At 37.6% G+C, this 25,925-nt stretch overlaps 1 protein-coding gene across 4 annotated transcripts in view; it reads right to left on the bottom strand.

Moving 5' to 3' along the window:
- STARD13 (StAR related lipid transfer domain containing 13) overlaps nt 1-25,925 on the bottom strand; it is a 514,559-nt gene that overhangs the window by 202,041 nt on the left and 286,593 nt on the right. The window lies entirely within an intron of this gene.

Raw genomic sequence — 25,925 nt, forward strand, 5'->3', positions numbered from 1 at the left:
CTAAATGACTTCATTAGCTGTGCTCTTGGGCAGCCTACTTAATGTCTCCGAGCTTCTGTTCCCTTATTGGTAAAACAGATATAGGAGATATCTACCTCATACCATGATTTTGAATATTAAATCAGATAATGAAAGAGCTTTGCAAACTGTAAATTTTAGTTGTAATATTACTTATGTTTCATCACTTCTAGTCTGAGGTTTTTCAATTCCTTATTCATTTAGTCAAAACAAAAAAAAAAAACAAAAAACAAAAACAAAACTTTGTGGACTCCTTTTACGCTCTGGAATACAGAGATAAAATTATAAAGGGTCAGAGCTTCCAGAGAATATGTCAGGTTCAGAGAGAATAGGCAGACATGCTAGGAAATGCAACCAAAGGTAGTGCCAAGTCCTGGTGTCAACATAAGTGTAAAGCAACTTAATAGGTAGGAGATATTATTTATACTATTTTTCTTGCATGTGGATTATGTAGAAATGAGTTCTATGTAAATGGAAGGATTGTATAATTGTTTCAATCCCCCAAAGACACCAAATGTCATTGATATAAGAAAAAAAAATAATGCTACAAGATATGTCCACCATTGAATATGCATTCCTATGAGAACAAATGACTTGTTTTTCTTTCAAAAGTTGTGCTTAAAGCATGGCATGAAATATCCATGTTTTGCTTGACAAAATATATATAAAAGCTGCAATAACATCCTATCAATAAATCATTTTTACTGTTTATCTTATGGTTTCCTTTGCTTTGACCATAAAGTCTGAGGTTCCACATTTAAGTCCATGCATTTACTAAAGAGAAACAACTCCTTCTGCCCTAAGGAGAAAATCCTATATTCCTTTTTCCTTTTCTCCGAATGGCAATCATAGGTTCTAGATGCCACCTAGCTGGGGAAGATATTCTTTCAAGTTGGAATTCCCGTCGGGGCATTTTCTCCCTAAATTCCTATCTTAAAAAACTGTATCCTGCCTTTCCTGATCATCCTTTTTTTGTACCGCCCTCCTTCTCACCCACATCCTCTTATTTTCTATGATTCTACATTTCAGTAATTGTACAAGAGTCAGGGTGCACATAAAGGTCAGGAGATGGCATCATTAAAACAACAAGAAAATGAAAAACATGTCCATTTCAATGTTTTTGGCATGCATGCTTTCTGATGGAGGTTATACATTTGCCTATGTAGATTGTTCCTTACAAATGAGTCCGTTTAGACAGTAATGGTAATTTATTTGAGTAGACATGTGGCAACATAGCTTTCTTCTGCAAATAAAAAAATCTGCTATGTAAGTATGTGAATATCTGTTATTGGACTCAGAGACACATTCTATTTCGGAACATTTCATTCAGATCAAAGTAACAAAAAATTCTGCATAACAAACAACAAGAATTCCATGAAGAATGATCCACTTGTTGAGCCAGACTTACTAGAATTCTAATGAAAAGTCTTTTCTTAGGTAATTACATTCTTAGTCCTCTTTTAGCCAATTGTAGTGAATTACCAAATGTTTATATCCTAATTAGTAGAACTGAAGTCTGAACTGAAACCCATAGGTCCTTTTTTTTTAATTTTTTTAAAATTTTTATTTATTTATGATAGTCACAGAGAGAGAGAGAGAGACAGAGAGGCAGAGACACAGGCAGAGAGAGAAGCAGGCTCCATGCACCGGGAGCCTGATGTGGGATTTGATCCCGGGTCTCCAGGATCGCGCCCTGGGCCAAAGGCAGGCGCCAAACCGCTGCGCCACCCAGAGATCCCCCCATAGGTCCTTTTAATCTCCTAGTAAAATTACTAACTTTGCTGTCAGAATTTTTTTCTGTCAGATATTTTTAAATCCGGGAATATGAGTAAGAATTGTATAAGCATCTAGTAAAAATAAATAGACTTAAAATGTTATTGTTGGGAAGACTTTTAAAAATTTTATCATAGTTCACTGCCCTAGAGACCTGTTTTTTAGAAAAAAACAAGATATTCAGAATGAAGAATCTGCTACCTCAATGGGAGATTTCATTATTTTGTAATAAAAACAGAGTGCTTACTTTATTAATTAAAAGTTCGCATAAGCCAAGTAATTAGAAGCCACCAGGCCCATTGAATATTTCCATTTGTGTGTCCTTCAGGCATCCTGAGCTGGGGTCAGTAATCTAGACCCCCTGCTTTCTACTCGCTATGGTTTCATGCCTAAATATCTCTGCACATGCTGCTGATCCTTGCCAGAGTGTCCTTCCGTCCTCCCCCTCCTTCCGTGAATTTTTATTTATTCCTTTTTAAAAATATTTTACTTAAATTCAATTTGCCAACATATAGTATAATACCCAGTGCTCATCCCATCAAGTGCCCTCCTTAATGCTTGTCACCCAGTTACCCTATCCCCCTCAACACCTCCCTTCTGCAACCTTTTGTTTGCTTCCCAGAGTTAGGAATCTTTCATGGTTTGTCTTCCTCTCTAATTTTTCCCTATTCAGTTTCCCTCCTTTCCCTTTTTTCCCCCTCTTTTCCCTTATAGTCCCTTTCACTATTTCTTATATTCCACATATGAGCAAAACCACATGATAATTGTCTTTCTCCAGTTGACTGATTCCTAAAAATTCATCTTGCAAGTCACCTATTCTGGAGAGCATTCCAAGACCTATTTCTCCCAACTTCCACTTTCATCTAATTTGTTGGCTCTCCATGATACTCCACAGAACAAGCAAGTTTGTTCATCTGTCAAGTAGCTGAATTCAAACCCAGGTCTGTCAGGGCACTAAAGCTGATGTCCTTTTTGTTTGTTTGTTTTAAAGATTTTATTTATTTATTCATGAGAGACACAGGGAGAGAGGGAGAGACACAACACAGGCAGAGGGAGAACTATGTTCCTTACAGGAAGCCCGATGTGGGACTCGATCCCAGGACCCCAGGATCACGATCTAAGCCAAGGCAGATGCTCAACCACTGAGCCATCCAGACGTCCCACTGGTGTCCTTCTTTAATACTAGCTTGCAATGGTGCTTTATTCTCATGTATCTCATACCTCGTAATCAAGTTCCTGAGACCAGAAAGTATGTCTTTTACAATTACGGTACCTGGTAGTATATTCTGCATAGAACGTATGTGATTACTAAGAATATTCAGGTTATAGAAAGAGAAAGAACTAAAACAAATGACACATTTTTTTTTTTTTAAGTTGGAAAGCCCATCCTTTCCGCTGACAGTTACAAAGGTTTACGTGGGATCTGAATGGTGTGTGTAATCTATAACATCCTTGTGAAGAAAAAACATAAAACACTCTAAGATATTTTATCAAGGAAAAGACATATGCCTACCTTCTCTGATGTAAACTAAAATGAGCTTACTCTATCTAGAACACAGTTCCCCTTGGATGCCTGTCTTGGTAACACAAATGTGAAGTGAAAACTATAGAAACTTAATTGAGTGCATGAAAGCTTATGATAAAACTTAACTTCTCTTCTTTAATACATCAAATCTTTCCACTTAACTAATATCTTGGAATAATAGTCAATATGATCTAAGCATCTGGTCAATCTCATTCAATAAAGGCTGAGAGTTATGGGGATCCCTGGGTGGCGCAGCAGTTTGGCGCCTGCCTTTGGCTCAGGGCGCGATCCTGGAGACCTGGGATCGAATCCCATATCGGGCTCCCGGTGCATGGAGCCTGCTTCTCCCTCTGCCTGTGTCTCTGCCCCTCTCTCTATCTCTCTCTCTCTCTCTCTCTCTCTCTCTCTCTGTGACTATCATAAATAATAAATAAATTTTAAAAAAAAAAAGGCTGAGAGTTAAAATTAAATAATACAAAGATGAATTTATTTGCCCCTACCAGACTTCACATTTGCACGTATACCAACTTCCTTAAGGGACTTTTAAGTGATTACCTCTGCCATAAAAAGAACTCCCTTAAAGACTCCTGATTGGGTCAGCTATTATCTACTAACAGCATGGGGTGAGAGAGACTGTGATCCCTTGGTAATTAACTGAAACAATGTTCATAGACTTCAGGGATAGTGTATTTTAAGACAGAGAGAGAGAATCCCGGACATTGAGACATTTTTTTTTTTAACAGAATGATAGTTTTTATTTGCTAGCATTCATTGCTAGGTTAATTTATTACAAAGACAAGGATATTCTGATGAACTTGGTTATAATTAAACACACTATGTCAATTCCAGATCATTATACTTATTTTGTAGGTAGGGGTGGAAACAGGAACTTTGCACCAAGCCCCACAGCCAGCTGTGCTTCAAGTGAGTTTTAAAATTCATTGGTCCCTTCCTTGAGAAGGGGCAGGCTCAAGAAAATCAGGAACTGGTACAGCTTCCATGGTGATCCTCACTAAAAACAGTATCTAGAGGACCATAAACTTCTGAATGCTCATTCATTAAGGTTCCATTGTAAAACTGAACATCCTTTGTGGTCCTCATCTGCTAGTCTTTTTATTGCATGTCTGGAAAAATGATCAAAACTAGACCTGCAGTTTTGCTAATGCTCAGGCCTTAAAACAGGGCTCCTCACTTGAGTGCACAAATTAATGCTATTAGGTCCAACTGTGAGACAAGCTTGATTATAAATACACAATTTTCAGAGTGACAGGCACTTAAAGTTCATTAAGTAAAATACAAAAATAGGTTATATTAATAGGAAATATTTAGTGTTTATCGAATTATAAAATTTAGGCTTTTGCCATTTTTAAAAAAGGGTACTGGAAACTGAAGAGATGACAATTGAATAAAGTGAACAATGCATTTTTTCATTAACTTTATACTGGGAATAATTTCAAAAGAAAGTTTGGAAGTAAAACTAAAGTTACCTACCTTTTAATTTTGCTCGGTCAAGGAATTCAACACCACCACCATCATTATACTTTAAAAAAAAACTGGCATTTAAAACATCAAAGGGAAGAAAGGCTATAACCTCACAGTAAAGAAAAAATTATCAGTTAAAAACCATACATAGGGGCAGCCCCGGTGGCGCAGCGGTTTAGCGCCGCCTGCAGCCCGGCGTGTGATCCTGGAGACCCAGGATCGAATCCCACGTCGGGTTCCCTGCATGGAGCCTGCTTCTCCCTCTGCCTGTATCTCTCTCTCTCTCTCTCTCTCTCTGGGTGTGTGTGTCTCTATAAATAAATAAAAATCTTTTTAAAAAAACCATACATAATATTTTATGGAATATGGAATCATGAAAATGTCATCAGATTGCCATTCAGGCACCAGCATTTTGAGAGTAATGGTTAATGCACCCAGATGTTTGTAAATTTATCTGTAAAGTACAAGCCAGGGGCTTGTGTGTTGTCTTGTGTTCTACTACCATGTGGTCTTTATAGTTAGTAAGTATAGGTGCTTTCACAAGCCAGGTTCATGAAAGCATTGAGCTTTGAAAACAAAATGGAAATAACTGTCATGATGTATGATTTATATTTTAAAAATTATATAAAACTATTGGTGGGAATGTGAATTGGTGCAGCCACCATGGAAAACAGTATGGAGTTTCTTAAGAAATTAAAAATAAAAATGCCGTATGATCCAGTAATTCTACTTCTGGGTATTTACCCAAAGAAAATGAAAAAAACTAATTTGAAAAGATTATATACTCCTATGGTTATTGCAACAATATTTGTAACAGTCAAGATATGGAAACAATCTAAGTATACATCAGTAGAACAATGGATTAAGAACAAATGGTATATATATACACGATGGAATACTACTGAGCCATAAAAAGAATGAAATCTTGCCATTCACTATAACATGAATAAACCTAGAGGGTATTATGCTAAGTAAAATAAGTTAGACCAAGAAAGACAAATACCATATGATTTCACTTATATGTGGAAACTAAAAAACAAAACAAACAACAAAAGAGAAACGGACTCACAACTAGTGGTTGCCAGAGGGAAGAGAATGAGGGGATAGGCAAAACAGCTGAAAGGAATTAAAAGATACAAACTTTCAGTTATAAAATAAATAAATCATGTGGGTGAAAAATATAGCATAGGGAATATAGTCAATAATACCGCAAAAATTTTGCATAGTAACTACACTTCTCATAAGTATTTTATAATGGGCATAATTGTCAGATCACTATGTTGTATAACTAAAACTAATATATCAACTATACTTCAATGAAAAATAAAATTTACAGGGGTACCTGGCTGACTCAGCTATTAGGGCACACAACTCTTGATCTTGGGGTCATGATTTGGAGCGCCCACTTGGGCATAGAGATTACTTTTAAAATTTACAAAAATTTAACTTGCCCAAGACATACAACTAGTATGAAATGGAGCTAAGATTTGAACCCAGCTCAGTCAGACTCAAAGAACTTTAAACATTAGAGCTTTAAAATTGGGCAATATATTGGGACATTGTATGATTCTAGGCCTCCATCTTCAACAAGGTATTACATACTTTAAATGGTACTACAGCAAAGTATTATCACTCTCATTTTATAGATGGAACAACAGAATTATAGAGATATTGTTTCCCAATGAGTTTGGAAAGCAATACAACAAATAACAATTTACTTATCCTGACTCATAGAGAATATTCATTTTAATATAATAATGAAGGTGTCAACAGGATTCCAGGACATTTCAATGGGGAAAGAATAATCTTTTCAATAAAAATGATGCTGAGATAATTGGATATTCACATGCAAAAGAATAAAATTGGATCCTTACTTCATACTGTATACACAAATTTACTCAAAATGAGTCGGAGATATAAATTTAGGAGTTAAAACTACTAAACTTTTTTTTAAAGATTTATTTATTTATTTGAGAGAGTGAAGGGAAGAGCAGAGGGAGAGAAACATCAAGCAGCCTCCCTACTAAACATGGAGCCTGATGCAGGGCTTGATTTCACAACCCTGAGATCATGACCTGAGCCAAAACCAAGAGTTGGATGCTTAACCAGCTGTACCACCCCAGGTGCCCCCAAACTATTAAACTCTTAAAGAAAAACATAAGTATGGATTTTTATGACCTTGGATTAGGCAATGGCTTCTTAGAAATTATATCTAGGGAATCCCTGGGTGGCTCAGCGGTTTGGCACCTGCCTTTGGCCCAGGGCGCATCCCAAGATCGAGTCCTGCACTGGGCTCCAGGCATGGAGCCTGCTTCTCCCTCTGCCTATGTCTCTGCCTCTCTCCCTCTCTCTCTCTCTCTCTGTGTGTCTACCATAAATAAATAAATAAATCTTTAAAAAAAAAGAAATTATATCTAAAGCAACATATAATCAAAGGAAAGAACACACTGGACTTCATTAAGAATAAAAACCTGTGCTTTAAAGAATACAAGAAAGTAAAAAGATAATCCAGAGAATGGGAGAAAATATTTGCAAATTATATATCTGACAAGAATCTAGTATCCAGAAATAAAAACAAATCTTACAACAAAACGATAAAAAGATAAGTCAATGTAATAATGAGCAGAAGATTTGAAAATATATTCATCCAAAGACTATATACAAATGCACATGAAAAAATTCTCATATCATTATTCATTTGGGATATGCAAACCAAAATCATAAGACACCAATTTCATATCCTATAGGATGAGTATAATAAAAAAGTTGGACAATAAAAAGTGTTGACTAGGATGTAGAGAAATTTGAATCCAGAAGGTAAAATGTGTACTCATTTTGGAAAACAGTCGGACAGTTCCTCAAAAAGTAAGACACAAGAGTTACCACATCACCTAGCAATTCCACCCATAGATATATATTCCAAGAAAGTTGAAAATATACTTTCACACAAAAACATGTACATGAATGCTCATAAAAACAGTATTCCTAATAGCTGAAAAGTGGAGACAACCCAAATATCCATCAACAGATGAGCAGATAAACAAAATGTGGTATATAAGTACCAGGGAATATTATTCAGTCATAAAAAGGAATGACATACTAATGCATGCTACAACACAGATAAACCTTGAAAACACTGTGTTAAGCAAAAGAAGCCAGACACAAAGGCATCCATCATATGATTCTGTTTACATGAAATGTCCATAACAGACAAATTCATAGAGACAGAAAGTAGCTTAGTGTTGTCAAGGGCTGGGAGGAGGGAGAAACAGAGTGTGACATCTAATAAGCATTTTGAGGTGACAGAAATGTCCTAGAATTAGATAGCAGTGTTGGTTGTACAACTTTAGGAAAATATTAGAAGCTACTGAAATATACACCTTATGTAAGTGAATTTTATGTGACTTCTATCTCAAAAAAAATTTTTTTAAAAGAATATGATTTTCACAATAATTATCTTCTGAGAAGCTGGAATGCACACAATGAATGGAAAGCGTATTGCACCAAGAGGCCTGGATACCTGCCACATTCCTGCTACCAGGATCACTGTCATTCACCTTCTCTGGTCTTTGGTGAGGACTTATAAACTAAGGAGTTGGACTCACGGATGATTTTTAAAATCGCCTTCAGTTCCACAGCTCAAAGTTTGTAAATCTGTACGAAAACTTAATATTTGCACAAAACCACAACAAAGAGAAGATATATACTTATATGCTCCTTACCATACTTCCCCTAAAGATGAGACTCCGTTGTCTGATGGGTGAGAGCACACCTTTGGAGGGACCTGACTGCCCAAGCCAAAAGCCCTGCTCAGCCACCTGCTAAATGCCTGACTTTAGACAAGTTAGGCCACCCCATTCTGCCTCAGTTTACTCCTCTGTAACACTGAATACTAGATGATTTTGTACTTAGTAAGCAGTAATCATGGAGCATACTAATAGGTGTTTAAAACAAAATCCGGTGATTACAGCCTTTGGGTACCTCTAGAATTAAAGAGCAATTGTTGAATACCCAGACTGTAGAAAGGGGTGTATTTAGTGATTTTCTTCCCAAATGTTACTTCTTTCAGTCCTTACAAAAGAGTAAAGGTACTCACTTTACATGAGAAAACAGCTCGAATGACTTGGGCCAGGAGCTCTTGTTCTGGGGCTCTCCACCCCCACCCCTTCTCCCAACCCCTCCCGCTAGAGAGGCCATACACCAGGATTTCATGGTCCTGAGTGCGCTGGGATCAGGGCACTGCAGGGTCTCTTAGAGTACTGCATGTAAGGATTAGCTAACCAATGTGAGAAAATGACATCTCTCTGAATATGACCCTAAGTTTTACATCCTTCTCCTAGGTCAACTTATATAATTTTTTCAGAACCTGGAAATTCCCAAAGTATACTATACTAAATACTCTATATATGTTTCTCAAAATCACTTTTCTACCCATAGATACTTTTTTAGATGGTAAAAAGATCGACTTTTTATGTGTACTAATCTAGATGGAAAGCTGGACTCGCAAATTTTCAGTAAAAGCTGTGACACCCTCCATTGTTCATGTGAGTGAACACACACTCATTCTTCCATTATAAACCTACTGCTAAAGGTTAGTCATGAACTAGTCATGTTTCTAATTCCGAATGTATGGGAAGTAGAAGTAGCCAAAGGCTGTAATAATTTCAAGATTTTTAAGGACATTTAAAAGCCACACAATCAACTTTAGGGAGACCATTAAATACTGTACACCTGAATAATTTTTAATCTATTTTATTTGCTAGAAGTAACATTTCTATTGTTTAAAACCAACTGACTACTAGGCAGGCTTGTTCCTTCCTCTATACTTCTGTATGTGGCATTCTCTATACCTAATAACCCTGATTTCTATTAGTTCTATTAATGAATAAAGATAATTAAAAAATAAAAACTGCCATTGTAAGTACTTTGTTGCCATCACCATTCTCTTACATATTTTATTCAAACACAGATGATTATTAGTCCTATTTTACAGATGAGAAAACTGAGTTCAAGTGGTGAAGTATCTGGCCTAAAGCCACACAGCTGGGAAACAGTAGCAGACAATACCCGAGGCTCTCCTACTATCTAGACCTCAGGATGAGTGAGCATCAGTTCTTATCACTTAACTTCCTCTCCAGCCAACCCTCTCTTTCCAGAGGCTTTCAACAAGTGACTCTTGCTGATAGGAATTTATTTTTTTCCTCTATATTTTCAGTACTTGTATATTCAGTTTTCTAAAGCATTGTTACCTCTGGTAAATTTTTTTTAAGTATCATCAGAGACATGTATTTTGTATATCAGGCTAGACTTTTGCTTAATTATACAGAAGAGACTGTGTTCTTTCTCTACCCCCCCCCGCTCTTTTTTTGATTCTGCTATGACCTGTGCATGAAAGAATGTTCTGAATAAAGTAGGTGTTCAGCAGATACTATCAACACACTGCTCATTAATCATAGCATTGAGATTAGCATGTGTGCAAGTGCCTTACAAACACTATATCTCACTTCAAAATCGATTTCATTTACGATAATTTTACATTACTACTCATCATTGTATCTAATATCTTTACTTATATGACTTTTCAAGTCTGAGGATGACAATCAGCAAGAATGGCTTATATTTACTTATAAAGTACACAACACACAAATAGCCCAAAGTCTTAGGAACACGAGTCTTCCAAACAATGCAATTGGTAAAATCTTGACCTGTAGGTGAAAGGAGCCCAGCCTCTCTTGTTTATGCTGTTTGCCACATATTTGCACTGAAAAGTTAAACCACCAGAAGTGCATTAGAGAATGTATCTCATATTTTTCCTCTCCTAATAAATGAAACAGAAAATATATTTTTCAACTTGGAAAGGCATGTTTTCTTCAAATATAGCTTTGAAACTTACATCTGCACACAAAAATGTTGAACGTCTTAAAATCTGAGCAAATGCTAAAGTTATAGCAATGATCTAACAGCTGTTGCACACACAGATGTGACATAAAAGCTGCAGAAACATTATTCAGTTATTCTGAAATAGGATCTAAAAGCCTTCTCTTTTGGTACAGAGGAGTTCATTTATTTTCCTCTTTTCTAAGTCAGGCCCTCCCGAAGTTAAAAACAAAAAACTGTCATATTTAGCTTTTAAATATGCTATGATAATTTAGGTCACATATCTACCAATTTGAGCTAATATTCCATTGTTTAAAGATACACAAGGCCACTGCAGACATTACATTAGTTAAAACTGCCAGACAATTATGAATAGAATTATGATTTTCTTAGGAAACACATACACACACAACCTCCCCCCCTTTTTTTTAGAAACTTAGAGATGGAGAAGATAAAAACACAGGCGGCAAGAACTAAAACATAGTGAGTAAATTTGAAGTCCCAACATTTTTTCTTCCAGCTAGAAAATGGGGTACCACCATGGTGGGTACCACACAATATAATGAGAAAAGCGCCGCCCGCTCCCCTCCCCGCCCCCCCGAATGTGCAATGCTGTGTTAGTGGCACCCACCAGCCTGGTTCCCTCACGGACTCTCTTCACTCCAACCACACCAATACTTTCCTGATCCTGAGCCTTCACATATGCTGTTCCCACTGGCTTACATGCCTTTTCTAATCTTTTCTTCCAAGCAACTTATACTAGATACTATGCTCTAGAAGTTAGCTCAAATGCTATTCTTCAATGAAGCATTCTCCAACCTTCCAGATGCTTCGTCCCCTTGCTGCACTTCTGCAGCACCCTTCCTTCTCCTACATAGCACTTCTTCACACTGTAATTAAATAATTACATTTGCAGTTTGTTGTATAAGGTCAATCCACAGCCCTGGACTGCTAGTTTTATGAGATCTACCTCCACAAACCCATCAAAGCACCTTGCCCAAAAGAGCATTCAATATAATGGATACATTTACATATCAAAGCAGTATCTCCAATCTCCTGCCTTCCCATTTTCCTTAAATTTGGTTGTCCAGACTTTAATTAAGTTAATGCCAGGGAAGAATGGGTTTGGCAACACATATGGCCAGAGCTATACCCCACGCTCAAGAAGAGAGCACTGGACTCCCTAAAATGACCCCTGTAAGAAATGTTCCCTTGCCTTGGGCCAGTCTGATTTTTATTCCAATGCCATTCCCTTTTAGTCTGGTTACACAGTCTCCACTGAGAGAAAAAAAAAAAAAATTGCATTCCTCTTGGGAATTTCGTAAGGCTATTTCCACAGCTGACTATCCCTCTGACTTTATGGGGGAGGGAAGTTAAAAAAAAAAAGTGCTATATTTCACAACAGCTGAAATAATTTTCTGCCAAAACCTGTTTTAAATTCAAAGTGTATTTTTTTCTGTATGTACAAGGCAGCTACAAGTCTAGAGATATAATGTGACATATGAATTTAACACTCTAATATGCACAAACAGAACAGATATTTTTATATACTACTAATGATAATAATTACTATTGACTCTAAAGTAAGCAAATCCATATTTGTTTTCAAGTTAAGTGTGTTACTTGAGAATATTTGAAAACATTTGCTAAAGGGGTGTGAACAGTGCAGACTCTCATCAAAATCCATCTGTCTGAATCTATTAACTGGCATTTCCCCAGCTGGGGCATTCCTCAAGACCTGCATAACAAAAGCTCCTTATGCCAAGGGTGAGGGCTGATACCTGACTTAGAAACCAGGTTTATTTCATCCCAGAATTTAAAATTCTACATAGATTTTGAAAACGTTCATCTTTAATGAGCCAGGTATATCAATCACAGAACCAAAGGTAGATATTGAACAGAGAATTGAAGTGGATTTTGGAAGCTCCAAAATCCAGTCATCAAAACTGCTTTTCTCTTTTTTTAAAAAAATCCTCCACAACTTGTTCGCAGAAACATCTTGAAAATACTCATGTAAATTATTCTGGGAAAGAGGTATTTGGTGTTTCATCACCTTCCTTCCTATCCCCCACTGACCTCATGGCTTGCTATTTTTTGCTCAATGTTAATGAAGAGATATTACACGTGATTTGGTAATTTGTATGCCTTTGACGGATTAACATATTTGGATTATCTAATTTTTTTTTTTTAAATCCTCAACTTTTAACATCTAAAAAGGTTGTATGTGTTGGGCGCCTGGGTGGGTCAGCTGAGTGAGCATCCAACTCTTGATTTCAGCTCAGGTCATAATCTCAGTCAGGGTCATGGCATTGAGCCCAGCGTTGGGCTCCATGTTTAACGGGGAGTTTGCTTGGGATTCTTTCTTTCCTTCTTCCTCTCCCTCTGCCCCTTCTCTGCTCTCTCTCTCTTTCTCTCAAATAAATGAATCATCTAAAAAAATAAAAGGGTTTTATGTGTCTTTTGAGTACTTTGAACGTGATACTACATGCAGACTGACGATTAAATATTGATCGATATCAACATTGAGTCTATCCCTAAAGCCCTACCTTCTGAAATTGGGTGCTGCTTCTCCAATCTATGCAATAAATTTCATTCCTACTGGCACAGGGTCTGTTTTGCTGCCACTAATTTTTTACTTCCTTGTAGATCTAAAGTATGTATGGTATACCATATATATTTCTTCCTCTTTTTAAAAAGTAAACTGAAAGGATTCTAAACCTACACATTAGAAAAGCTTGTCATTAGGTTGCTTGGATATTATTGGCCACCTGTTATCTTCTCTGAAAACATCATGAGCACAGCTGTGTTTTTAGAGCAACCAGTACTATTTCCTATCGAGACTGAATAGTGAAGGTCCAACTTAACTTTTATCTCTAACCTTCATCCAACCCTAATTGGCTGACATGTCAGGTCTCAGGAGGTCCAGAAAAAAACAAGATGAGAACCTTTCCCAGACACTCTTTTTTTGCTGTCATCTACGGACAATTGATGCCCATAGCTACCTCCTGATTATTCTATAGAGAGGAAAGAAAATAAAAATTAATATAAAGTCTTGGTATATTGAGTCCTTTTCTTCACAACGCTTTTTTTATGTGAGGCACTTAAAGGAATTTTAATTTTAATCCCTTCTCTTGCCTATGCTGTTATGGGTTGGATTAAACTATCCAAATGTTGTAGGCCCAAAGAACAGGAAAAGAGGGGGTAAAAAAAGCCCCCCCCCCAAATGCATATCCCACCTCTTGAACTGTCTGACACATAATTTATAAATCTTAGAAATTCATCATCAGTCCTATAAAGCCTAACTCTGTTTTGTTCTAGACAACAGAAAAGTGAAGCTGCAAGAACATAATTCACTAACTCATGAAAAGTGCAAGGGAGATTTATCCCCATCTTCCCCTCCTTTAAAAACACAAGTGCTACATTTCAATAGAGTTAAATATAAGAACTTCCGTTCACAACTGTAAAAATCACAGGATGTATAAAATCATCTTTAATAGGTAAAACAAACAGGAAATCCCCCACATCCCCACCTGGTATTACTTTAGCTGTCCCTATGCCATGAAAATCCTGAGATTTATCAAACCAGAGCTTCAGTGAGAACTTTCTTCATTCACTCAAACACCACTTTTGAACACCAAGGTAAGAGGCCATCAAGGTAAGAGGCTAAATTTGAGATGAAATTTCATTTTGGCGTGTTCCGGTAATGTGATGTAAACCAGACACAATACCCTATGACCTGGGCTCTGGCTTTATACCAATGTCTTTGGTTTTCTTTCTGTATGTACTCAGGCATTTAGGTAAAGGAAAGGAAGCCATGTTGAGAGCATCTGCTATATGATGAAGTGGTGGTATTTGAAGAGGGTCCCCTGGACCTATAGCCTCACAATTCTCTGGAAAACATCTTATACATGCAGGTTCCTGGGCGTTTCTCTGTTTAACCTGACTTTCTAAACTGGTGGATCCCAGATTATGTAAACTGAAAAGCCCCTCAGATGATTCTTCTGTACTAAAAGTTGAGAATGAATTAAGTGACTGTCTAGATGCTTTCATACAGGTTCTCTTAGTATTTGAAGAATGTGTCTCATCTCACTTCCAGTAGTCCATTAACTCATAAGTGGTGATGTTAATAACTTAATTTGTATGTTTAGTCTCCCTCTAGGCAGAAATAACTGTGCTTCTCTTCTGCCCTGGATGTTTCATGGGTGATCACACGAGTCTTCAAGGAAGACAGCCTTACCCATCAGACTCTGCTTAATTCACAAGCCTCCGTGAGCTTTAGTTGTACTGCATGAAAAATGACTCTAATGCTGACTTGCTAGACCTGTTATAAGTGTTAAATACAGTAACTTGTGTGCCTGGAATGTGGTTAGCACTCAGAAAGTTGTAGCTATTATAATTGTTTTTGAAAAAAAGGTGCAGCCAAGAAATAAGTGTATATTTATCCACAAATCGTGCTTCAATCTTAGAACAGCACATCAGTTATTTGATTATAAAGCAATGTTACCATTCGAAAAATGCCTATAAGAACCACGTATCTGCTGTCTCCATTAAAAGAATTCTCTTGGGAGATCACATTTATTTTTAAAAATGCTGGCTGGCTTGCTTGAAATATTTTCAAAATGCTCTTTTGAGTACACTTTAGAAGCATGTAGTGATTATCTTTGGGTGCTTTTTATAATCAATATGTTAGTTCTATAATCAACATGCTGTTTTTATAATTATAAATAAATAAATAAAATGTAAAAGGAGGAGGGGAACATGTTAATGGGGCTAATTTCTTGCATTGTGGGAATGGACTTGTGCTTTAAAATAGTTAAGCCTTTCACAGACAATTCTGGTGAAAAGCAAGTGATTGGTTTTCTGTGGGGACCAAACACTGAAATCCAACTAAACAGAAATGAGACTCATTTTCTTCCTATATGGTTCATAAGCTAGCAATTTCCAAGAAGAGCCTGGGGCTAAGGGGGGTGGGCCACTAGTGGCAGGATCATTTGGATACAAATCTTTCAGTACATTTTCCAATCTGTCTTATTTTGGTTTAACTGACCCTAAAACATCAAGTTTATTTTTCAAACACTGTCTCTCCACAGACTTTCTTGAATGAATATACTTAGTCTATAGAAAATGTTCTTCCTACTATAAAGAATTCTTTCTAGATTTCGCAGTAGGCAAGTATAATGGTGACAGAGGATGTGATGGAATATACAGTTCCCTCTACCCTAATATGTACAGAGGTTTGAAGGCTCCTGAGACTGATCACCTGGTCCTAATTCTTTGCTTCAGAATACTCCTAGCCTTGTGAACCTGGGCCAAGAATCACATTAACTTTAGAGTCTAAATATCTCCACTATAAAATGAGGAATTTAACGATACTGATCCTACGTACAGGTCTTTAGGATGAAATAAAAATTATGCACGTGAAGTGCTGAGCACAGTCTCTGGCACATGATAAGACTCAATCAGTATAGCTGTTAATGTGTTTTGCCAGGAACTCCTTGGTGGGAAGCAACAGTTTCATCCAGAGTGGGAAATTCCTTAATCTTTTTGAAAGGCAGACCAAGAAAGGGTGAGAGGAGCTTTTCTATGACATCTCAATAATCTCCCTAATTTAGCTCACAATCCCCTTGAGGCCATAAGTACAGTATTAATATTTCCCACATTCTGAAAAGGGGACTCTGGTCACAACAAGATTTCTAAGGGGGTACAAGTTAAGTGATCAGTGGAGGTAGGAATCAAACTCAGCATTGTTTCCAGTTGGGTTCTCCAACAGTTCACTGCCTTTCATATGCAGATGATTTGGTATGCAATAATTTAATTCAATGCTTTTCATAATGCCACAGAGGGGCTGCTTCATGTGTGTTACTTTGTCGTTGCCCTGGTGACATTTGAAGAGCCCTCAGGCAACCAAGGATATCTGAAGATTCCAGAGAGCAATTCCATGTGAACAAAAAGGGTGAGTGTCACAATGCAGCTGTTCACTGGAGATTCTCAAGTTGTGCATCATGAATTAATACTTTTCTTCTGGTTTTTTTTTTCTCTCCTCCTTGCCTCTAGTCAGTGTGTTAGATAAATAAGTTCAGCTTTCCAGGAGAGACTGAGCATATACATCATCAAAGAACTCAACTATTTTAAATGAAATTTTATAAAACCTTTTTAATCATTGACATAAAACCACTCTGTATATATATTTAAGTCAAAAAGTTTGTAATATTTCTTATAAGAATCATAAGAAGTCATTAATAGTTGCAAGTTCCTTGAAAGAAAGAATTTTATCTTATTCATTTTGTGTCCCCAATACCTGATATACAATCTTGCCTAAAGCAGGGAATCAATAAATGCTTATAAATGAGTAAATACAGCCTTTGAGTTCCACTTCAGATCTCTTTCTCAAGAACGTCTTTTTAAAGTAACCAAGAAGCCCAAAATCCTCTGAGAAATTGATCAAGTAGTCATATTAATTGTACTGTGAAAATTATAGACTACCAAGTCTCTGTAATATACCACATGTATATTGGACACTTGCTTTAACTTTAAACTCACATATCCAAGCAACTGCACCAAGATGTGGAATGAAAGAAGCCCCAAGACACAAGACAGGAACTGGGAATTCACAGGAACTCCTGTCAGTTCTGCTAATCTAACTAATGGCATCATTAAAAGTCACAGGACCTTGGGTTCTTCGCAACACCTATGCAAGAAAAGAGGCTCTAATAGTTATTCTTTAAAGTTGTAGAGCAAGGTAACTGTAAAAGATAAATATAAAAATAAACAGGGGCTGGTGGCGCTTACCTCAAACATTTACAGAGAAAGGAAAATAGATTTGTGTGATGATAAAGTTCTAGAGCTAGAAACGAATTTACAGACTACTTGATGCAGCATTGTAAGTCACGGATGAAATCTACAGGCTCATCCTCTGGCTTCTGCCCACCTCTCCAGTTTTCTTCCCTTGCTCTCCTTCTTAACCCAAGGTCCCATCCGTCAACATCTAAAAAACTATTCATGCAGCTTCATGCCTCCCTGTTTCTTTGCATGTGCTTGCCTATTCTCCCCTTAAAGTGTAATCTCTCTCCTTGAATACCCAACTCAAGGGTCATCTCCTTTGCTCTGCAAAGCCAGGCCAAGTTCACACTCTGATTTCTCTCTACATCCCGTGTACTCTGCTGCTGCTGCATTTGTCTAGAAGTCCTTGAGGGTAAAGCTTAGTGTCTTTTTCACCTTTTTATGCTCGGGTCATAGCAGATCAGAACATCTAGAAAATGATATTCATTAAGTAAATGTTTCTGAATGAATGAGTGAATCTAATTCTTTCCATTTGGGTAAAAAAAAATTGAGGGCCAGAGGTTATTCTCCCCTTTCTTTTATTTATTTTTTTTTAAATAAATTAATTTTTATTGGTGTTCAATTTACCAACATACAGAATAACACCCAGTGCTCATCCCGTCAAGTGTCCCCCTCCGTGCCCGTCACCCATTCACCCCCACCCCCCGCCCTCCTCCCCTTCCACCACCCCTAGTTCATCTCCCAGAGTTAGAAGTCTTTATGTTCTTCCCCTTTCTTTTAATTAAGTAATAGGTCCACATGTGACTAGCAACTAAGTATTTTTTTTTTATAACTGAGATATTAGCTAGGTTTGGTATTTATGGGAGACCTCTAAAATGTCTTTTTGCTTCCACTCTTGGCCTCTATTATCTTTTCAAGTTTTACATGATAAACCAGATAGCTATACAGAGCAAATGATACCCAAGATCATATCAGGACTCCTTCCCAGACCAAAAGGCTGCAGAAGACCTGGCTATCTGTCAACCCCTCTTCCTGCCATTCTTCCACTCAATCACTGGACCCCAAGCCCCACCAGCATTCTTGCCTTTCCTCAAACACATCTGTGTGCTCCTGCTTCAGGACTGATTCACCTCCTATTCCTTCCACCTAGAACACTCTTTGCCCCAAATGTTTTACTGTCTCTGTTCCAATTTCCTCCTCCTCAAAGAGATCTTCTCTGACTACCTCATCCAAAATAGCACTCCTTTTGATTCTCCAGCTCCTTCTTATTGTTTTTCTTCATACTGTATTATTTATAATACACATTATATATTTGTTCATTATAATCTGTCTCCTCCCACTCAAATGGAAGCTCAGTGGGGGTATTGATTTTGTCTTTTGTTTACTACTGAATCCCCAGGAGCTGGGACAGTGTTCGGCATGACAGGGACCTAATGAATATTTGTTGAATAAGTTAAGTGAAGGGGAACTTGAGTCACTGTGGAAAAAGAATTGTATGATTTACGGGAATTGAAAGAAACTCATTTTTTTCTCTAGCTCTGTATTTTTTTTTTAATGGCCAAAGGGAATATTTCCATCTTAAATAGATAAAAAAAAAATCATTATTTAAATTCCAACTATACTTTCTCCACCTTCCTCAGCCAACATGTGACAACAGTAGTGTTACTTTCCTTTAGCTATAAAATTTCCAAATGCCCCTTGGAAGGAGGCTGGAGGACAGGGAAAGGTTATCTTGCAGGATGTGAGGACACCAGAGGTGAACTTAGCATGTAGGCAGGAGCAATCAGATTCCTTAAATGATGCTCAGTCAGTCAGGCTGTGAGCCAGGCTGCTCCAACAAACACTTATAAGCATATCTCATGGGAGAAGCTTTGCTCTTGAGGGCAAAGTACCATTTTTTCCCCTCAAGAAATTTGCACTCTAGACTAATTTCAAAAATGGGCACCTTGCTTATGAATTCACTATAATCCCTAAAGTCCCTTGGTATGACCTGGAGCTGGACTCTAATCTCAAATTTATCACCAATGAGACATGTGACCCAGAGCAAGTTAACAATCTGATGTTCAATCAACTCTTGTAAAATGAATGGCCTGGACAAGGTAATCTACAAGGCTTCCATATGCTCTAACATTTCATGAGTTTTTGAATTAAAAGAAAGAAGAGGATAGAATGTTGGCTGGAATTTCAACATCATGTCTTGATCAATACAAGTTCAACTTTCCGAAGCTCGCTAGGAAGTGATTTCACAAAAGAAGAAAAGGCACTCATTCTTTTATTTTTTCAACAGCTAGATTATTTTACTATGTGAATTATACAGTATGAGGTAAAAGACTTTTTTTAAAAAAAAGATCTTATTTTATTTTTTTAAAAAAATTTTATTTATTTATTCATGAGAGACACAGAGAGAGAGAGAGGCAGAGACACAGGCAGAGGGAGAAGCAGGCTCCACGCAGGGAGCCTGACGTGGGACTCGATCCAGGGTCTCCAGGGTCATGCCCTGGGATGAAGGCAGGGGCTAAACCGCTGAGTCACCCGGGCTGCCCAAAAGACTTTTTATTTTAAATTTAAGACAAAGTTTCTCAAATAGAGTACAAAAGAAAGCTTTCTGGTTTCTGAGGACTGAAGCACTCACTCAGCAGAGTGAACAGAAAGTCAGAACCTTGAAGCCAGACAAGACAATGCACTCTCCTAGCCCTGCTGGCCTCAGCCAAGTTTTTTCACTTACTCCCCTCTTTCAATTGGGGATGATAATCATGACCTCAGCATTTGCTGGGATGGTTCACATGATGACATGTTTGAAAAGACTGAATTAAGGGCCTGACACACAGCAGGCCCTCACGAGGCTCCCACCCTCTCCCTCCTTTAGGAATACTTAGATATGGAAGGGGGGGATCATCTGGAGGTGGGAATGGGACATAGCCAGAATGGTACTGGCAAAAAATCATGAAGGAATTGAAGCAGTCCTTGGAAATGGCTACGATCTAGGTACGCAGAAGAGAGAGAAAAGTATTAAACCAGAAGTCACTGAATAGCACAAGTCAGGGAGCCTAAAATAATCGTGAGAGTTGAGAGACCTTTGCAGTCACTGTTGAGAGGACAAACTGTAAACAAACAACAATAAAAATCACCTAGGAGACTTGTGAAAAACGAATACTACTGATCAGCTCTCTCGCCCTCACCCCCCTACCACACACATACACACCCACAAGTACTTGTTATACTGCTCCCCCAGGGATGATTTTGATTCAATGGATCTGGTGAGGAGTCCAAGAGGCTGTTTTTTAAAAGCTTTTCCAGTGGTTCTGATGCTCAGTCGGGTTTGGGAGCCATGGGTTTAGTTAACAGCAACTGACATCTTACAGAGCAGAGCTCACACGGGGCAACAAACAGGAAAGTAACCAGAAGAGTGAGCCCTAGTGCAGGATCCCTCACTGGCCATGGGACCTTGGGTAGTCACTTCGTTTTTCTTATCCTCATTCATCTTGTTTACATAGTAGAGATCATAGCATCTACCCTGCCTTTCTCAAAGGACTTTTGGGAGAACCTAACAATTTAAGCCACTGTTGTATTATCTTAATGGAAAAGCACTTAACTGTAAAGTCTTACACAAATATTCAGGATCGTTATTAATCATCACCTTTATTATCATGGGGGCCCTCGGATGTGGGATGCCATAGTCAGCTCCCATCTACTCCCATCTAATACACCACATGGTAACCTTGAGGCAATGCTGGGTAGGGCTTTGGAAATGATTCCATACTGTCACTATGACACCCCTGAAAAGTTACCCCTTCTTAAGTGCCACACTGTGATTCCATGAGTCTTCAGGACCTCACAAACCTTACAAGTCATGTGAATTGTGCCAGTCTCACAAATCTACATAGCTCCAAGTAGTAGTCATAGTTTCCTCTTGCATAAGCTGGGGATAATGTTAGTACACAGGGCTGCCATGTACAATTGTGTAGGCTGTGCCTACACAGTCAAGGGGGACCATGTAGGTTGAAATTCAGCCCAGGGCTCACTCACTTAGCTGTATACCCTTAAGGCTGCATTTTTTCAGAGGAGGCACCTTTTTCTAATTCATGAGTTCAAAAAGAAGTAAGCTGCTATGTGTGCTAACATTGACACTAGTGGTATCTACCCTGAAGCTTGGGCATCAAATGAGAAAATGCATGAGGTCTTTAGCATAAAACCTGGCATACAAAAGGGTCCAATGCAGGTTTGCTGTTAATACTTTATCATTCATTCACTCAACAGACATTCACTGTGCACGTTCTATATCCCAGTTACAATGGGACTATCAACAGTGAATAAGACACTATCTTTTCCCTGGATAGGGTTGTGGCTTTGGTGTAAATACAGACACTCGAGTAAATCATTATATTCACATAATGATACAGGAGACCTTGTCCAGAGTGATATAGTTTGAATTTCTGAATTCTGAGACTGTGCTAGTGAGGTTTAATTTATTCCTATAGACATTTTTATCAGGAAAGTAAAATTTGTTTATCTGTTTGATAAAGCTGTTTATATCTCTCATACTTCTCATACGTTTAGAGCTAAACATACAGAATGAACCTACCAAACTACTGTCACTCGATTCTTCTTGTGGAATAGCACCTGTGCCCACCTAAGTAGCAGGACCCCACCAGTAGGCAGGTCTACTTTCTTACAACATGGCCTTGAGTTCACTGAGGAGGGACAGAATCTGCCTACTTATTTACTACTCAGAACTACACAAATACATTCTTGCTTGAAGCAGATTAAAAGCAAATGAAAATGTACTTTTTTATGACTAAAACTGCACTTTTTATGACTAAAACTGTCCAGAAATACTTTGAATAATAAACTTTATTTCAAACAAAGGAAAATGTTCTTTTTAAAAAACATCATTAAATGGGGAGTTCTATGTATAGCTCCCATTAGCAAAGAAGGATTTAACCTGTGCACCATTGTGAGACTAGACTTTAGTCAGCTTTAGTGTTCTTCACAGAGACAAATGGACGTAACAGCAAAACAAAACGTTAGCAGATATGGGCTGAAAATCCCTGGTGATAAATGATAGACTTTATCACTATCTCTCCTAATTTCCTTTTATGAGTAAGTAGCCCTAGATGAACCTACACAGGAAATAGCCTTAATGGTTTTAATAGCAGTGGTTTAATGAATTAATCTATTATGAGTATTGCAAATAAATTTTTAATTAAGAAAAAGCTTAATTAAGAAGTTTTCAAAACAAGTCTTGGATCTGAAAATCTAGATTACCAAGAGTTGTATAATTTGTCCCAATTTCCTATTCTTCCTAAGCACTGCAATACTTTAGAAAAACTAATTGAAATATTTCCTTCAATATATGTAATAACCAAAATACAGTCATTATAACTCTGTGAACACCAGGGGTAATGTTACTGCTTTATTTCATAACAATGCTGTCAGAATCAATAAAGAATAAAATAAAACAAACACACTTTCTCTTGGGAGATCATCTTCTCCAAGAGTAAGGGGCACAGAGCACGTGGATTATATATTGTAGATGCTCAAGGGAAGGCTTCCTAGTCCCTTCCAAACCTAATATCCTATGATTTCATGCATTCTTTTTATCTTACTTAAACAACACCAAATCACCAATGAAGGTGAACTCACAAATCAAGGCATGATTCTACAAGAGACCGGCTTTCCCTGAAATGCAGGAACAGCTACCTCATTTGTTAGGCAGAGTGCAAAATGAAAATGGGGGCCCTCCATTCAGTGATTATTAATAATTTCAAAATTGCAATAGAAGAGCATTAAACCAAGGACAGAGACCTTCTGAGCTGGGGCCCTGCCTGAGCATGGTGCAGGGGCTGTCGAGATTCTACAGGTGTTTGCAGGCCCAGGACTCCCAGTTGGCCATCCTCCTTGCTCCATCTCCAGTTCTGGCAGAGGCAGCTCCAATTACAGAAAGTACCAATTATAAGTTGTTGCTGTTGATGGAGGCTCTGTAACCAAACCAACGTGGAGAATGGCACTGGCAGGCATCCTGAGGTATGCTTCTGGGCTTCTGCCCTCTCATCTCAAAACACCCTATGAAATCTACACAGAAAGGGAACTAAAAGACTCAGGGCATCAAGTTTCCTTCAGACGCATGGTCTAGTTTTACAGACTCATTGATCTTTAAAGCTAAATGGGTCCTTAGAGATTATCTAGTCTAACTTCTCTCATTTTAATTAGGTCTCCATCAAATTCCATTTAGGCCAAGAGCACGGGAATGAATTCATGGTTGCATAGCTCTAAAGCTGACGGTGATTTTAATGAACAAACCTTAACTGATGCTCTTTCAGAAGACAAAATATTAGTATAATGAATGATTTATGCTATAACACTAATGGATTACACAAGATGCTATAGACAAAGCTAACAATATATGTAGTATTTGATTTTTTTTTTTAAAGTCTCAGTCAGAGCAAAGAGAGTGAGGCTAATATCTTAGCACTTGGGAGTCCTCAAATGTAGGATCTAGAATGGGTTCATTAGATACGAGAATAGGCTGATGAATCCAGGTATGATGGGGGTGGGTGGTTTAGGGTTGGATCTAAAAGCATCTCCCTTACCAGGAAATGTCTCTACTGCTCTCCACTTGCATGTACACACACAGTTGACTCTTTAATAACACAAGTTTGAATTGTGCAAGTCCACTTGTATGTGGATTTTTTCCAAAAATACAGTGCAATACTGTAACTGTATTGTCTCTTCTTTATAATATTGTTAATATTTCTTTTCTCTAGCTTACATTATTGTAAGAATACAGTATAAAACATATATAACATACAATATATGTGCTAATTGTTTATGTTATTAGTCTGGTCAATAGGAGGCTATTAGGAAAGTTTTGGGGGGAGTCAAAAGTTATACCTGAATTTTTGATTGCATGGAGGCCAGGGTGTGTGTGTGTGTGTGTTTATATATATCCATAGAAACTCCCATACAATGTTTTTTAGGGGCCATACACTATGCTAAATACTTTGAAAATATTAACTCATTTAATCTTCATAACAACCCGTATGAGGTAAGTACTACGCTTCTCTTCCTTTTAAAACATGAGTAAACTAAGGAACACTGAGACTACTTATCTTTCCCAAGGACCTTCTGCTTAAGTGGTGGAGGCAGGATTCAAACCCATGTAGTCTTGGGCTCCGGTGGCTGCTCTTAACCACCAATAATATTCCATCATGCCCAAATATCACTAATCATGCTCTCCACTACACTATGCACCAAAAGTAAAATGACACCATTTATGACACTGGGCGATCTATGCTCCTAGCACTGTAGCTGTGGCAAATTTGAGGTGATGCTAATTTCCAGATGCTGATCACCATCATACAGCTGTGATTTTATACATAGGACATCTCAAATAGCTGCAATGCCTTTTCTACCACTATGCTAAAAGGGTTTAGAGTGCTCTTTTCTCATTTGTCATTATTGTCTTGACTTAGATATAAGAACAAAACATCAAACACTCAGCACAAAGCCTCTCCTCTGTCTTTCCAGAAAGAATGAAAGAGCCTATATGAAAATATGTGAAAGTTTTTTGGTTTTGTTTTTTGGCTTTTGTTTTGTTTTGTTTTGTTTGTTTTACTTACTAAATTCTAACAATGGCTCATCTTTTACATCTATTGCTTATGAGGTCTTTTTTTGGGACTAAAATAAAGATGTAACTTATTTCCAAGACCATAGGGACAACTCCTCATAGCTGGAGAAGGTGCAATCTATCGTTGTTTTTGAAGAGTTCTGGGATGAATGCAACTCACTGTAAGTCAAAGGAGGGAGGCAGTGCCTTGCCTTCCTTGTGATGTTGTGACAATCCATACATCCCCAGGAAGTGGCACATTAGCGTAAATTACACTGTTAAATATTTGTACTTTTAGGACATTATTCTAGTGATAAATATTAAATTTCAATGGAAAATGCTTTCAAAGATTCTTCAAGGAACCTGGAAATATTTCCACTTTATCTGATGGAGAGAGAATAAGAAGCATCTGATAAGACTCCCCAACTCAATGTCATTGCTAGTAAATGTATTAATTTTCATGGGGTTGTCCAACCATTACCTCTTATATTCATTTAATTTCCTACATAGGAAGGAGAATGAAAAATATTCACCAAACACAGTCTGCCCTGATGAAATAGAGGTAAAATATGCTGTATTACACAAAATAACAACCGTAAGAGTCTGAAAATTTCGTTTTGGATGAAAATGTTACTAAGGAAATAGTCTTTCTGAGAATACAAAATGGCTTGATAGAGCTGATTTGCAAATACAGTATTGTGTAGTCATGGCACATTCTATAATGTCCTTTTGCAATTTCTGGAAGCTTGCTCTATTTCTGGTTAAATAGATGAGTTAAGTGATTTGAGCAGCCTAATAAAATTCGTGTGCTTTGCCAGGATAAAACCACAGTACTAAATTAATATCCTGCACTTCAGTCCCAAC

The sequence above is a fragment of the Nyctereutes procyonoides genome, unplaced genomic scaffold, assembly GCF_905146905.1.
Source record: "Nyctereutes procyonoides isolate TBG_1078 unplaced genomic scaffold, NYPRO_anot_genome, whole genome shotgun sequence".
Classification (NCBI taxonomy): Eukaryota; Metazoa; Chordata; class Mammalia; order Carnivora; family Canidae; genus Nyctereutes; species Nyctereutes procyonoides.